This window comes from Geotrypetes seraphini, chromosome 6 (assembly GCF_902459505.1).
Source record: "Geotrypetes seraphini chromosome 6, aGeoSer1.1, whole genome shotgun sequence".
NCBI classification, from domain to species: domain Eukaryota; kingdom Metazoa; phylum Chordata; class Amphibia; order Gymnophiona; family Dermophiidae; genus Geotrypetes; species Geotrypetes seraphini.
Genome location: NC_047089.1, coordinates 52,569,005 through 52,583,609, shown reverse-complemented (window position 1 = coordinate 52,583,609; position 14,605 = coordinate 52,569,005). Strand labels below are relative to the sequence as shown.

Below are 14,605 nucleotides of genomic sequence, written 5' to 3'. Positions count from 1 at the left end.
ACCCAGCCCCCCGACAGAAAACTAAAGTGAGAACCCCCACACAAACTCTAGAGGGTTAAAACACCCAGGCATATGAAAACATAGCAAAACAGTGCAGCTTCTCAAGGAACTTTTTCAGCTCTTCCGCCGTGCTTATGGTGAAAGTCCGATTTTCATGAGTTAGTCTCACCTTAGCGGGGTAAAGAAATGCAAATCTTATTCCCCTCGTGACCAACTGCGAGCAATACGGCGTAAGAGCCCTACGCTGCTCTGCAACTTTGGTGGAGAAATCTTGAAATAGCATAATCTTAGCCCCTTCATAGGACAGAGATCTATTTTTCTTGAACAGGTCCAACAGGCGTGCTTTGATGGCATAATTATGGAATCTGGCCAGCAGCGGCCTCAGGCAGCCCGGTCCGTCTCCATCGCGACGCTGACCAACACGATGGACCCGCTCTACCACCACCGGGCCAGCCTGCTCCGCCAGGCCCAGCTCCTTTGGCAGCCATCCTTCCACCACATGGAGAAGCTCAGAATCTTTAACTGACTCCGGGAGCCCTATCAGACGGAGGTTCTTTCTGCGGGCCCTATTCTCCTGGTCTTCCACTCTCTCGAGCAGTTGGCACACTCGGGTCTCCAAAGAATCAAGCCTGCCATCGGCGACCACCACTCTGTCTTCTTGGGCCGAGACCCGGTCCTCCACTTGGTGGATCTGCGCCGCATGGCCAGCCAGCACATCTTTAATTTCATCCATGGCAGCGTGCAGCTTGGCCAGTTTATCATCTAAAAGCTGAGAAAGGTTCCGCATGGATACCTGTAGCATCTCATCTGAGGTGCGGTCCGCTGGAGCCTCCGTTTGTGTCCCCGCCATTTTGAGAGCCAGTGCCACGCTGTTTCTTGGGGCCTTCGGGGCTCGAGTCGGCATCCCCCACGCCGCCACCGTGATTCACGCACCAGACGCTCCCCAGCCCAGCGGGAGCGAACCCGGAAGTGCGGGAGCCGAAATGTTCAAAAATTTATTGGCGGCGGCAGGCGTTAGGGGAGCCGAATGGTGCAGGGAGGACGGAGCTCCGCGATCAGGCGTCCGATCAGGTGCCGGCCATCACGTGACCCCCCCCCTTTTATTTTTTTATCTTAAATAAAGCAAAGCAGAGAAGTTGCATGAAATTCATACAGCAGTTAATTAGCAGAATAGCCTTGACCATGGTAAATTGCATTGTTAAAGGTCTAAATTTATACACATTGAGAGTCTCACAGAGCCTGTGTTGTAGGCTGGCTGTGCTCTTTTTCTGATAAAGTTCATGGGGCATCCATAATGAAGTGCTTTGTAATCCAGTCAGCAAAGCCAATTTGGCACCTCAGACTAAGAGAGCATGTGCTTGTATGGTAGGCTTCCAGGGAAGCCACTTCCCACACGCTGTGCCCTGCTCTCCCCATTGGTGTATAGAGAGAGAGAGCAGGTCTCGGCAGATGTGCCTATGAATCTCTGATAAGATTTTTTATGCAAGAAGACAAAAGTAGAATATTTTGATGTGCTGCTTTAACCTTCAAAGCTGTTTGGAACTGAAATTGCCAGGTAAATAATTCTCATGCAAAAACAATTTTAACTGAAAATTTGGAGTTTCATTTACAAGGACTTTGCTAGTTTATGATGCCAACTCTGAGTGCTGCGAGTACCTTGGCAACCGATTGTAAATATTTGTCTGATAAAATAGTAAGGGTTGGGTTTTTCTGTAATTTTTTTTTATCGAAAATGTGGTAAGCCAGCACTACACTGCACTGCACTTCTGACCTGGTTCAGACAATACGGTTTAGGATCATTTCATCTTGTTTTAATGTGCACCATGTGTAAATGTGTTTGTGGGCAAGAGCACCCCTGAAAAGGCAGAAGTATCACTGGGATGTTAGACAAATGTCAATCTGCACTGAGTTAGGAGTTGGGTGCTTGTCTGACTGTGCAGGGGAAAAGTAATTAAACCCTGTTGTTCCTAGAATGGAAAGCCTAGTGTTGACAAGTAGAGCAATTATTAATTGTTTTGGAAAGTAAGCTTTAGGGATTTCTACTCATTATTATGCAGGATTGCAGAAACATATTTCTGAAGTGCATGATGATACAGAAGGTGTTTGTCAATCTCAAAGGCATATGATTGTGTAATGCCAGTTAAAATGCATGTTGGGAGCTTGTTAAATGTATTTTGAATGTTTGGGTTGTTGTTTTGTTTTGTTTTTAATGTACTTGTAATAGGGGTCTGTAAATTAAAAGTAAGGGTCCAGAGGAGAGCGACAAAAATGATAAAGGGCATGGAAAACCTCTCATATGCTGAGAGGCTGGGGCTCTTTTCCCTGGAAAAGCAGAGACTTAGAGGGGATATGATAGAAACTCATAAGATCATGAAGGGTATAGTGAAGGTAGAGAGGGACAGATTCTTCAGACTAGCAGGGGCAGCAAAAACTAGAGGGCACTCAAAAAAAATTGAAGGGAGATAGGTTCAGAACAAATGCTAGGAAGTTCTTCTTCACGCAGAGGGTGGTGAAGACCTGGAATACGCTTTCAGAGGAGGTAGTAGAGCAGAGTACGACTTTGGGGTTCAAAAGGGGATTGGACGAGTTCATGAAGGAGAAGGGGATCCATGGGTACAATTAGAGGGTTACTATACAGTACAGAAGGCTGTAAAGTAATAGAGTAGTAGAGAAATAGATCGCTGCAGGTCATTGACCTGGGGGGCCACCGCGGGAGCGGACTGCTGGGCGTGATGGACCTATGGTCTGACTCAGCAGAGGCAATGCTTATGTGCTTTCTTTTGAACTCATTGCATATCACTAACGCTGGGTTTTACTAAATGGCGATAGAGGTTTCTACCGTGAGCTGGCAAGTTATAGGCTCCGATGCTCATAGAATTCCTATGAGTGTTGGAGCATTTACCTCGCCAGCCTGTGATAGAAACCTCCACAGTCATTTAATAAAAGGATCCCTAAATCACCGTGGATACCCTTTATTGCTGTATAAAGCTCAAATATCTGTGACATTATAGCAGTTTCTTGCTATAAAAACAACAACAAAAAAACCCAACCCATAAACCTAATGTTCCATATTTTTTCAATTGTCACTAAGCACAGGTGAATTATTATATAATTGCAAATCAAAAATAAAATTCTACAGTTTTCCCATGATTGTGCTTAGCTTTGAAGAAAGAGGACAGGTTTAAATCTTGTTTTCCTTGCATAATCCCTGGCAGAGCCATGAACTGTCAAATATTCCAGGCATTCGTTCAGTACAGCAGGTATTCAAACCATTTTCCACTTTCTCATGCAGACGGAAGGCAGTGTTTTGACTTTGATTTTACCAAAAGGTGTAGTTGTATCACTCTCTACTAACATGCATTAATGCATACTGTTTCTAAAAGGGTCTCATTGCATAAAGTGGGACATTTGGCAAATAACACATTAATGTGAGTTGGCATGCAATAAAATGATAGCACTGCTTAGTAAATTTAGCCCTAATTATCCCATTCATTTCATGTGATGCTCTTTGACTCCCACCATGAGAAGAATATCTATTGGGTTTCAAGTTTAGACTTAGTCATACAGCATGTATAACCGAAAGCTATACAGCCGACGATCACCGGAACTTGGACGTTGTGACTTAGACCATCTAAAACATGGTCTAAGTCACAAAAACCCACCTAAACTCACCAGATAAGCACTGAAAACATATAATACAGACCCCCACACACTACCCCAGTGATCACCCACCCCCATAAAAATATTAATCACACCTTTAAAATTCAGCCTCCAGACCATCATCACCTGGCAGCCTGGCATAGGAAAGCCTAGTCATCCAGCACAGAGGCAGCTTAAGTCGTCTTGGGGTGGGTTAAGGACTCATGGAAAGGAGGACCCATGCCCATAAGCCCCTGCAATCATGGCATTGATACTTAAACATGTGCACTGCCCTATACACCCCAAAACCCTTTTTTACTGGCATATAAGTGGCTCCTGCAGACATAAGGGCTATTGGGGTGGTAGATAAGTAGGTCTAGGGGATTCTGGAGGTGGTTTGGGGGGCTCACTGTAACCTATAAGGTAGCTGTAGGGAGGGGAAGACATGGTACCCTTTTTGTGAAGTTCACAGCAGTGCCCTGTAAGGTACCCTACTATTTAGGTGCCATGTCTGGGTGTGCAGTCCATCACTTTGCAGACCCCTCCCACATCCAACAGGGCTTGTTCTAGGCATTTTGTACTTGGACAAAAAGTTGGACAAAAATGTGGTATAAAGATGGACGATTTAGCGGCTTGGACGATCAGATCGGCAGGACGTAAAGTTAGACGATTTTAGAAACCAAAAAAAATTTTGGACGTATTTTTCGAAAATGTGTCTTAAGCTGTTTTTTTCCTTTGGGCAACTTGCGAGATGGACGTAAAGAGACTTAGACGTCTCTTTCGATTATGCCCCTCTTGGTATCTTGTGCATCATCCCTGCAGTTCTCTTTTTGGTTTGCTGTCAGATATATTACTGCAGTTTTGTTGGATTTTTGTTTTGTTTTTTTTGCTTGTGTTCACAATGAAAGATGTGACATAAGGGAGATGTTAATGAATGTTTAATAATCCAAAACTGATAGGGTCATGGTGAGATTTACAGGCTGGCAATAGGAGAGAGATGATATTCATGTGACAGGTTGACAATGTCAGGAAATATACAGCTTTTGCAGAATACATACAGATGATAAAATTGTGACAACACCTCACGTGTCAAAGGTTATGCAAACAGATATGGCTTTCAATTAATAGATACAGATAAGTGCAATGTAACCTCATGTGTAAAAAGGGAGCATTGCATGGAAAGGGAGGGAATGGACACTGTGTCTTAGAAAAATAAAGGGAGGGTTACAACTTACATATTGTTTCTGCCTTTTCTCTTTTTTATCCATCATACTGTGCTATGGAGTAGTGTTTAAACAACAAAAGACAGTAAAGGCGACCTCTGGGTGCTAGAGTACTTTATTCATTCAAATAGAGGCTCAACACATACATGTTTCAGTCCAAACAGCCTGTATCAAGAGTCTAACCAAACTGTTAAAGCTAATAGACACTCTTTCTTGTATAGTCAAAGGGCTAGATTCACTAAGCAAACTGATCGGTTTGCGACCCCTTTGGGACCCGATTTTCCTCTAGCCCGATTTACTAATCTCTGTCCCAATCATCCTCCAATCCAAATGAGAGGCATCGGCATTAAAATGTAGGCAGGCAGTGATTCACAAAACAAATCTTGAGAACCGACTGGGCTGGCTGATCAACAAAAGAAGCGACTGCTGGGGACCAGTCGCTAACTGCTTTCCAACTACATCTTGCTCTCTTGGCCTGGATTCTCCTGTCTGCTCTCCTGCCCTGACTCTCCTCTGGCCATCCTGCTCTGCTCTCTTGCCCCAACTCTCCTCTGGCCACCCTGCTCTGCTCTCCTGCCTCGACTCTCCTCTGGCCGCCCTGCTCCGCTCTCCTGCCCGACTCTACCCACCTGCCCTGACTCTCATCTCACTGCCCTGCTCTCCTCTCCTGCCCAACTCTGCTCTCCTGCCCCAAATCTCGTCTCGCCGCCCTGATCCCCTCTCCTGACTGACTCTGCTCTCCTGCCCCAAATCTCTTCTGCCGCCCCGAATCTCCTCCTCTCGCCGCCCCAACTCTCCTGCCATTTCCCGCACTACAACCCGTGTTTTTAACCCGTGGGTTAAAACCACGAGCTCGCAAAGAAAAGTAAAACCAAAAACTAAAAAAAAAAAAGGTCACTGCTCGTTAAGCATGCGCAGACTATCTACAAAAGGTCTGCGCATGCTCAAGGAACGCTGTTCAGCGATCCGAATCAGTTGGTTGGGGGTGTGATTCCGATCGCCCTCATTTGTATGAGGACGACTGGTGAATCAGCCCCCGGGACATGGATCGGATCAGATCAGATCCGTGCCCTTAGTGAATCTAGGCCTTAGTACAATGTGGCTCTAAAGTAATGCAAATTTATGTGTCATACCAGAAAGTAACGAACACTATTGTCTCCACGATCTTGGCTATTGTGAAGCAAAATCAAAAGTGTTTAAACTAGACATTCCCAGTTTGGAAATACATTTTTTTTTCTTGCTGTCTTCCCCATGATGACTTGCCTGGATAATCTGGGCTCTCGAAGGCAGAGAGCAAAAGGGGAAAGCCTTATAACAGCCTTATTCATTTATTTATTACCATAAATACATTTCCTAAGGCCTTATATTTGTCATCTTTGAGTGCCTTGACTAGAACAGAGCCTACCGCTTATGTGTAGAGAGCTGCTGCGAGGGGTAGGCATGAACAGTGACTGCCCTAGAAATCAAGCCGGGGAGGGCACCACATAGCTCTTTCCAGTCGGTGTGTGAGTTGACGAGCACACAAGTCCAAAAGTGAAGCAGCTCTCATCTAGAGCACCATTTTACCCTGTGATAGTTGCAATCGTATCTTTTGTATGTTTGCTTGCTTGTACTGTTGCACTAATCAGTATGAACTGTGCACCTTAATAGGTCTATTTTAAACACATTCCATGTTCTTTTGTTTTGGGTGATTACAGTTGCTTAGTCTGGCTATTGCATAAACATAAAAATGGCAGCTGGCAGGCATTTCCTTACTGACCAAATAATAGAAAACTGAAGGAAGCGGTTTGGGCTCTGATAGCACCATACATTGTTTCAGGGGCTTGGGTTAGGGGAGCAATCCGTATGAGAGAGGTACGTAGATGACCTTTCGGTTTCTCACCGTTCTCATTTCACATAAGAACATAAGCAATGCCTCCGCTGGGTCAGACCTGAGGTCCATCGTGCCCAGCAGTCCGCTCACACGGCGGCCCAACAGGTTCAGGACCTGTGCAGTAATCCTCTATCTATACCCCTCTATCCCCTTTTCCAACAGGAAATTGTCCAATCCTTTCTTGAACCCCAGTACTGTACTCTGCCCTATTAAGCCCTCTGGAAGCGCATTCCAGGTGTCCACCACACGTTAAGCAAAGAAAAACTTCCTAGCATTCGTTTTGAATCTGTCCCCTTTCAATTTTTCTGAATGCTCTCTTGTTCTTTTAGTTTCTGAAAGTTTGAAGAATCTTTCCCTCTCTACTCTATCTATGCCCTTCATGATCTTGTAAGTCTCTATCATATCCCCTCTAAGTCTCCTCTTCTCCAGGGAAAAGAGACCCAGTTTCTCCAATCTCTCAGCGTATGAAAGATTTTCCATACCTTTTATCAAATGTGTCACTCTCCTCTGAACCCTCTCGAGTATCGCCATATCCTTCTTAAGGTACGGCGACCAATATTGGACGCAGTACTCCAGATGCGGACGCACCATCGCCCGATACAAAGGCAGGATAACTTCTTTTGTTCTGGTTGCAATACCCTTCTTGATTATACCTAGCATTCTATTCGCTCTCTTAGCGGCCGCTGCGCACTGTGCCGTCAGCGTCATTGTCATGTCCACCACACCTGACATTTGAGATTTTATTTATATGGAACACTGGTAAGCCACATCACTTCTGCAGCTACTAGCTCACTCATGTCGCTTAGCAACTTTGCAGCATTCATCTGTACTATAAGCAGGAAGGGGTTCATGGCATGAGAGAGTCAATATTTGAAGAGCTGTACCTTCACCGTCAACTCCACGCCCCCTTTCAAATTACTGATTTAAGAAGAACTGGCAGAGAATAAACCCAATCTGACTCTTTTATCCAATCTCAAAAGTCATTTAAATATGATTAGACCGCATGATCACTCTAACCCAGGGGTAGGGAACTCCGGTCCTCAAGAGCCGTATTCCAGTCGGGTTTTCAGGATTTCCCCAATGAATATGCATTGAAAGCAGTGCATGCAAATAGATCTCATGCATATTCATTGGGGAAATCCTGAAAACCCGACTGGAATACGGCTCTCGAGGACCGGAGTTCCCTACCCCTGCTCTAACCAATCTAAATGGACCATTCTGAAAGCTGCGGGCTAATTGAGTTGTTTCAAAACTGTAACATGGAACTTGGAACCCCCAACAACCATCTCTGCATCATGGGAGATTTTTTATTTAACTCATAGGCAGCAGAACGCTTTTTCCTGGGTGGCGGGGGGGGGGGGGGGCAAAGACTCTGCTCTAGCCACAGTAGGATCCTGTGGCTCGACCTCTCTCTCCAGCTCCCAACTCCCCCACCTACCTTTCCCAGCTGTTATAATTTAAAATCTTTCGGCAGCCGCCATGCAGCATCAACGAGTAGGCTTGCCCTGGAAGTCTTAATTCTGCAGCGATGCTGCACGGCAGCTGCCGGAAGATTTTAAAATTACAGCAGCTGGGAGGAGGTGGGTGGGGGGAGTAGAGCCATAACTGACTCTGACCGCCAATTTTTGGGAAGGCCATAGTCCTTGTGGCCTCCCCCTTTCCAATGCCTATGATTTAATTACTTAAGAAACAGTAACCCCCGTGCTTCTCAACCCAGTCCTTGAGATGCACCTAGTTCCATCAGGCTTTGAGGATATCCACAATGAATATGCAAAGTGGCATAGTAAGGGGGGGTAGGGAGTAGGTCTGCCCTAGGCGCCCTCTTGGTGGGGGCGTCAGCACTCGTTCTCCTCTCCACATCCCCCCACACAACCGTACACACACCCTTCCCCTGTACCTCTCTTCTAGTACTACCCGGTTTATTTATTAGATGCCTGTGTGGAACACTGTCAAGGGCTTTGCTAAAATCTAAATGCATCACATCTAGCGCAAGTCCTCTATCCAATTCTCTGGTCACCCAATCAAAGAAATTGACCAGATTTGTTTGACAAGACCCGCCTCTAGTGAATCCGTGTTGCCTCAGGTCCTATAATCCACTGGATTCCAGAAAGTTCATTATTCTCTGTTTTAAAAGTGTTTTCATTCATTTGCTTACCATAGAAGTCAGACTTACTATGTCTGCCCTTCTCCAGTACTCCAGTACCACTCTCAGTTCTAGAGAGGCATTGTAAAGGTCAGCTAGTGGAACTGCCAGAACTTTCCTAAGTTCCTTCAATACCCTCGGATGTACAACATCTGGTTCCATTGCTTTGTCCACCTTCAGAGAAACTAGCTCCTCACAAACACAATCCTCTATCCCTATTTGTATTTGTTCTCTGTGGTCCCACTCCCATCGTTTCAGGTGTGAACAGAAAACCAAAATATTTGTTAAGCAATTCAGCCTTATCTTTATCAGCTTCTACATATTTCTCCTCTTTACCTTTGAGTCTCATAATGCCACTGAATATTGGCAGTTAGTTGGCCCCTAGAGATTTAAGTGGGCAGGCACCTCTCCTGCCTGCTTAAATCACTCTGAATACTGACTTGTATATAAATACAAAATAATATTCCAATATTTTGAAATACTCAAGAGTCCTATGCAGATAACATGTACTAGATAACTAGGCCTAATTGGGCTAAAACCACTAATAACCTCAGAAAAGCATTATCTCCTCAAATATTTTGAAATTTTGCAAAATAACAGTTTGTAATAGGTCTTATTTGAAGGGGTAAAGAATTCAGACTGATATTGAAAACCTGAAGTTTGGAATTTCTTTGTGCAGCCTCTTAGAATCAGGGAAATGCATTTCTTCTTTTTGCTTTGCTGAGAAGTTACCGCCCACCCCCTTTTAGTAAGCCACAAGTTTCTACCATGGCCCAGAGCACGAAATGCTCCAATGCTGCCCAACGCTCATAGAATTCCTGTCAGCATCAGAGATTTTAGTGCTCCAGGCCATGGTAGAAACCTCTACCGTGGCCTAGTAAAAGAAGGCCATAATCCTTAACAGAAAAGTTTCTTATTTATAGTTCTTTTCCCGTAATATAATGTTCACTTCAAACTAGTGTGTTAATTGTACAATTTTTTTTGTCAAAATGGGAAACATCATATCCAAACTTAATACAGATCAGCCAATATACCATAAGCTAATGAGCTTAACCAAATAACTGTCGAAGGTGTAATTTGACAGTGCTTTTGAATTAATGCTGACCATATCCTTTGAGGCTTATTTTGTGATGAATGCATGTATTTATTGTTTAAGTGGTTTGGGCAACACCCACCAATAACTATGTGAAATATTCAGTATGTTTGCTCAATGTTTCCACTTGCTTGTTCATTAAGAGGCATGCTTTTACCATGAGGTCAGCCAAAGCTTAGGATTAGATTTTATGAGGCGATTTGTACTACAGGAGAGTCCTGACATGTATTTGGCACATTTCTTTGCATATCATTGATGCTGCCCCTCAGAATTTTAGCTTAGGGCAGTATTCAGCTTTTAGCTTGAATGACTTGCCTTAATAGTCAAACCCTCTGACTGTAGCTAAGATTAGAAAGGGCTGTTTCTGTAACGCTACAAGTTAAGATAATACTTGTCAATGGTTTTTCAGATTCTGTGTCTGTGCGAAAGAAAATTTTTGATAAATTGTTTTATTAATAATCTTGCTTGTACTTATTTGATTTATAAAATTGTTTGATTAACTGCTTTCTGAACTAAAGAACACATCAAGGCAGTTTAGAAATTTACTCATACCTTACTTTACAAGTCAATAATTTATTTCTGAGCACAAGGCACTAATACATGCCTGACACAGTTTAAAATGGCATGCCTTGGGATGCGCTCAGGCATCATGAGAACATAAGAATTGCTGCTGCTGGGTCAGACCAGTGGTCCATCGTGCCCCGCAGTCCGCTCATGCGGCGGCCCATAGGTCAAAGACCAGTGTCCTATTTGAGTATAGCCGTACCTGCGTACGTTCTGGTTCAGCAGGAACTTATCTAACCCTTTCCTGAATCCCTGGAGAGTGCTTTCCCCTATAACAGCCTCTAGAAGAGCGTTCCAGATTTCTACCACTCTCTGGGTAAAGAAGAACTTCCTTACGTTTGTACAGAATCTATCCCCTTTTAATTTTAGAGAGTGCCCTCTCATTCTCTCTACCTTGGAGAGGGTGAACAACCTGTCTATATCTACTAAGTCTATTCCCTTCATTATCTTGAATGTCCCCTCTCAGTCTCCTCTTTTCAAGGGAGAAAAGGCCCAGTTTCTCTAGCCTCTCATTGTACAGCAATTCCTCCAGTCACTTAACCATTTTTGTCTCTCTTCTCTGGACCCTTTTGAGTAGTACTATGTCCTTTTTCATGTACGGCGACCAGTGTTGGATGCAGTATTCCAGGTGGGGGCGTACCATGGCCCGGTACAGTGGCATGATAACCTTCTCAGATCTGTTTGTGATCCCCTTCTTAATCATTCCTAGCATTCTGTTTTCCCCTTTCGCCACCACTGCGCATTGCGCGGACAGATTCATTGACTTATCTACAAGCACTCCAAAGTCTCTTTCCTGGGGGCTCTTTACAGCACCGGACATCCTGTATTCGTGCATATGATTTTTGTTACCGACATGCATCACCTTGCACATATCCACGTTGCACCTCATTTGCCATTTCGTGGCCCATTCCTCAAGTCCATTTATGTCTCGTTGTAGGTCTTCACAATCTTTCTGTGTCATCACTACTCTGAATAACTGTATCATTTGCAAATTTATTCACCTCACTCGTCGTACCAATTTCCAGGTCGTTTATAAATATGTTGAAGAGCACGGGCCCGAGCACTGAACCCTGCGGCACTCCACTCATGACGCTTTTCCAGTCCGAGTATTGTCCATTTACCTCCACTCTCTGTTTCCTATCCGCCTTATGTAGAGTGCCCCTCTGCTCTGCTCAGACATCTGTGGCCAGTCTGCTAAGAATGCTGGCTGCTTGTACATCCCAATGGCTTGTTTGTGTGCATTTTTCATTTGGATGTTTCTTTTTCAAAAATGGTCTTAAAAGATAGATGCACTGAGCACAAAAACATCTAGAAATGGTCATTTTTAAAAAATAAAAGAAAGATGTTTTGCTGTTTTGAAATTGGTCATTTTCTCTACTGGAATTTTGAACATCGTTTCCCAAAAAGTCCAAACACGGACTTAGACGTTCTATCAAAAATACCACTCTATATTATTTACCATGTTCAAAGAAGGAAGTGAAAAAAATTAAATTGGGTACTTATTCTACTCGGTGTCCGGGAAAAAAAGGGACCCGCAACATTTTCCCAAATAACCCAAAAATGTCTTATTGCAGCAGAAACTTCTGCCTGAAATTTGAGACACTGCTGAGCACTCTGGCCCCCTTTTATCAAACTGCATTAGTGTTTTTTTTATATCACGGGTCACTGCAGTAAAAGCTCCAACGCTCATAGAATTTCTATGAGCATCAGAGCTTTTACTGCAGCAACCCACAATAAAAACCCTAATGTAGGTTGATTAAAGGGGGCCTTTATTTGTTAACATGATGGAGCTCCAGCATATCAAGCTTTATTAATGAAGCCTCCAGAATTCATTGAGCCAACAGCTCAGTGGTGTTGAAGACTTCGTGAATGTGTCAAAATTGGAAGAGGACACTTTGAACACAAATTATGAATTAACTAAGAAAAAAATCATTATACTAATGTATTTTCAATTGCATTAGTAAGGGGGTCCTGCTTTTTCTGGACACCATGTATATCTATATATACCCTAATGAATTTGAATTTTCAGAACAAAGATGTTGAATTCTCTTGGATCATAGGACATACCCTTCTAGTCTGATTTTCAGGATAGGCACATTTAGGGTTGCCAGATTTTCCAATCGGAAAATCCAGACCCCTAGACCTACCCCCCCAGGCCTGCCCAGTTCTGCCCATCCCAGCCCAAATCTCACCTCTAGTCCCGCCATAGCCCCGCCCCCCACTGCCTGCTCTTGTCCGCAAATCGTGTTGGGCAGGGAGGAAGTCCATGCATGCACGGACTTCCTCCCAGCCCAACTCGATTTGAGGAGGCTTTTCAAAACCCGGACAAAGTGTTGGGTTTTGAAAAGCCGTCTGAACCCTCAGACATGTCCGGGGAAATCCAGACATCTGGTTACCCTAGGCACATTCAATATGTATGAGACAGACTGCATGCATTACCTGCATATATATATAATGCATAATCATTCTCTTTCTTGCTCTTTCTTGCTCTCTCTCCTTTGTGCTCATGCACTTAGCCACAAATAGTTTATGGGAGCTGCACAAGTGTGGTTTCTATGACAGGCCCTAAGCAGGGTAAGGTTGCCAACACCACCCTCAGCTATACAAAGGAAATGGAGGCTTGCCCAAGGCCTCAAGAAGGTGCTATGGCTTTAAGCCTGGGCCTGCTAGTTCCCAGCCTGCTTCTCTAACCATGAGGCTATTTCCCCTGCCCACATAATCACTCTGGATATCCTGAAAATCCAATGGACTGGGTGTGTGCTGAGAACTTGAGTTATTCCATTAAACTGTAACTCCTGGAGCCTACAGTATTTGTTGTCCTTAATCTCTTAGAGGTTTGAGTAACTCATTTTGAGAACAGAAGGAAGGCAATGATGAATGGCTTCTTAGAACTTAAGAAAATGGAATTCAAGCTTTAAAAGTACATGGGAGTAATGTCTCCAAATGAGTAAGTTACGTGCTTACCGTGACAATAAAGAACCTCATTCCTGTACCAAGAAAGACTACACTCGCTTCCTGTCTGTTTCAGGATTCAATTTAAATGTTCTTGTATTGTTTTTAAACTCTTGTTTGGTATTTTCTCTCCTTTGGTTCCATTAATCTGGAACGCTCAAAGATCTTGTCTCTCACGAAATACACAGAGATTAAAACTCTCTATCCCTTCTTTTAATAAAATTAGATCTAAAGGAAAATTGATGAATTCTTACATATTTAAATTAACGGAGGTTTGGAATTCAATCCCATCTATGATAAGAGACCTGAACTCTCTTCAATTACTTTGTAAAGCACTAAAAACCTTTTTATTTTCTAAGGATTTAGCAACTCGCTCTGTTTAAATTTCTTTTTTTACTTGTATATTTAGGCTTATCTGATTTTTTTTTCATTCTATGATTTTTTGTTGTTGTTTTATTATTATTGGTTCACCTTTGATTGTTAACCGAGTCGAGCTTCATTTTTTTGAAGATGACCCGGTCTATAAATTTAAGGTTTAGTTTAATTTATGTGGCGTATGACTTCAGTTTCTCAAATTTACTGCTAGTGCTCACTGTTGTGCTTGCATTGTGCCAAAGAGAGCTTCCTTCTAGTGCTCATAGGATACAATCAAGTATTCGGCTTATCAAGGTGTGCATGAAAAATTCCTTTTAATCAAGTCTGTGGCACCCAAAACAATGGGAAATATGTATAAGTTCTGCCACACATTCTTGGTTTCTGACTCATTGCTTGGCACTTGAAGATCTCTTTTTCTACTTAATGCAAAGAATAGTCACTTGGCACTAACACCTGTATTACTAGTGTTGTTCTCGTGCTTTTCTCTCTCACAGTGTTTGGTTTTCTTGCATCAAGCTTTTGTCAGTTAGAATGGGAATGTCTCCAGAGATCATAATCTTTTCATTTTCCATAATTCTGCCAGGGTCATGATCCCAATGCTTTTCAAATACAGTGATGTTCTAGTGTTTACAACATTTCCAATGGCTGAGACATGCCACCTTCTGCAATTCAGTATATAAACCTTTTCCCATCCAGGCAACTATGAGATGCTTATCTATTTCCAACTCTTCCTTACAGGCACT

General features: G+C 43.3%; 1 protein-coding gene across 2 annotated transcripts in view; it reads left to right on the top strand.

The window, feature by feature from the left end:
- The first annotated feature begins 1,425 nt into the window (after positions 1–1,425).
- Positions 1,426–14,605, top strand: part of STARD13 (StAR related lipid transfer domain containing 13) — a 406,771-nt gene continuing 393,591 nt past the window's right edge. For both annotated transcript variants that reach the window (XM_033948072.1, XM_033948071.1), the window contains exon 1: positions 1,426–1,555. The gene's annotated coding sequence lies outside the window, so the exon portion shown is untranslated. The remainder of the gene's footprint in view (positions 1,556–14,605) is intronic.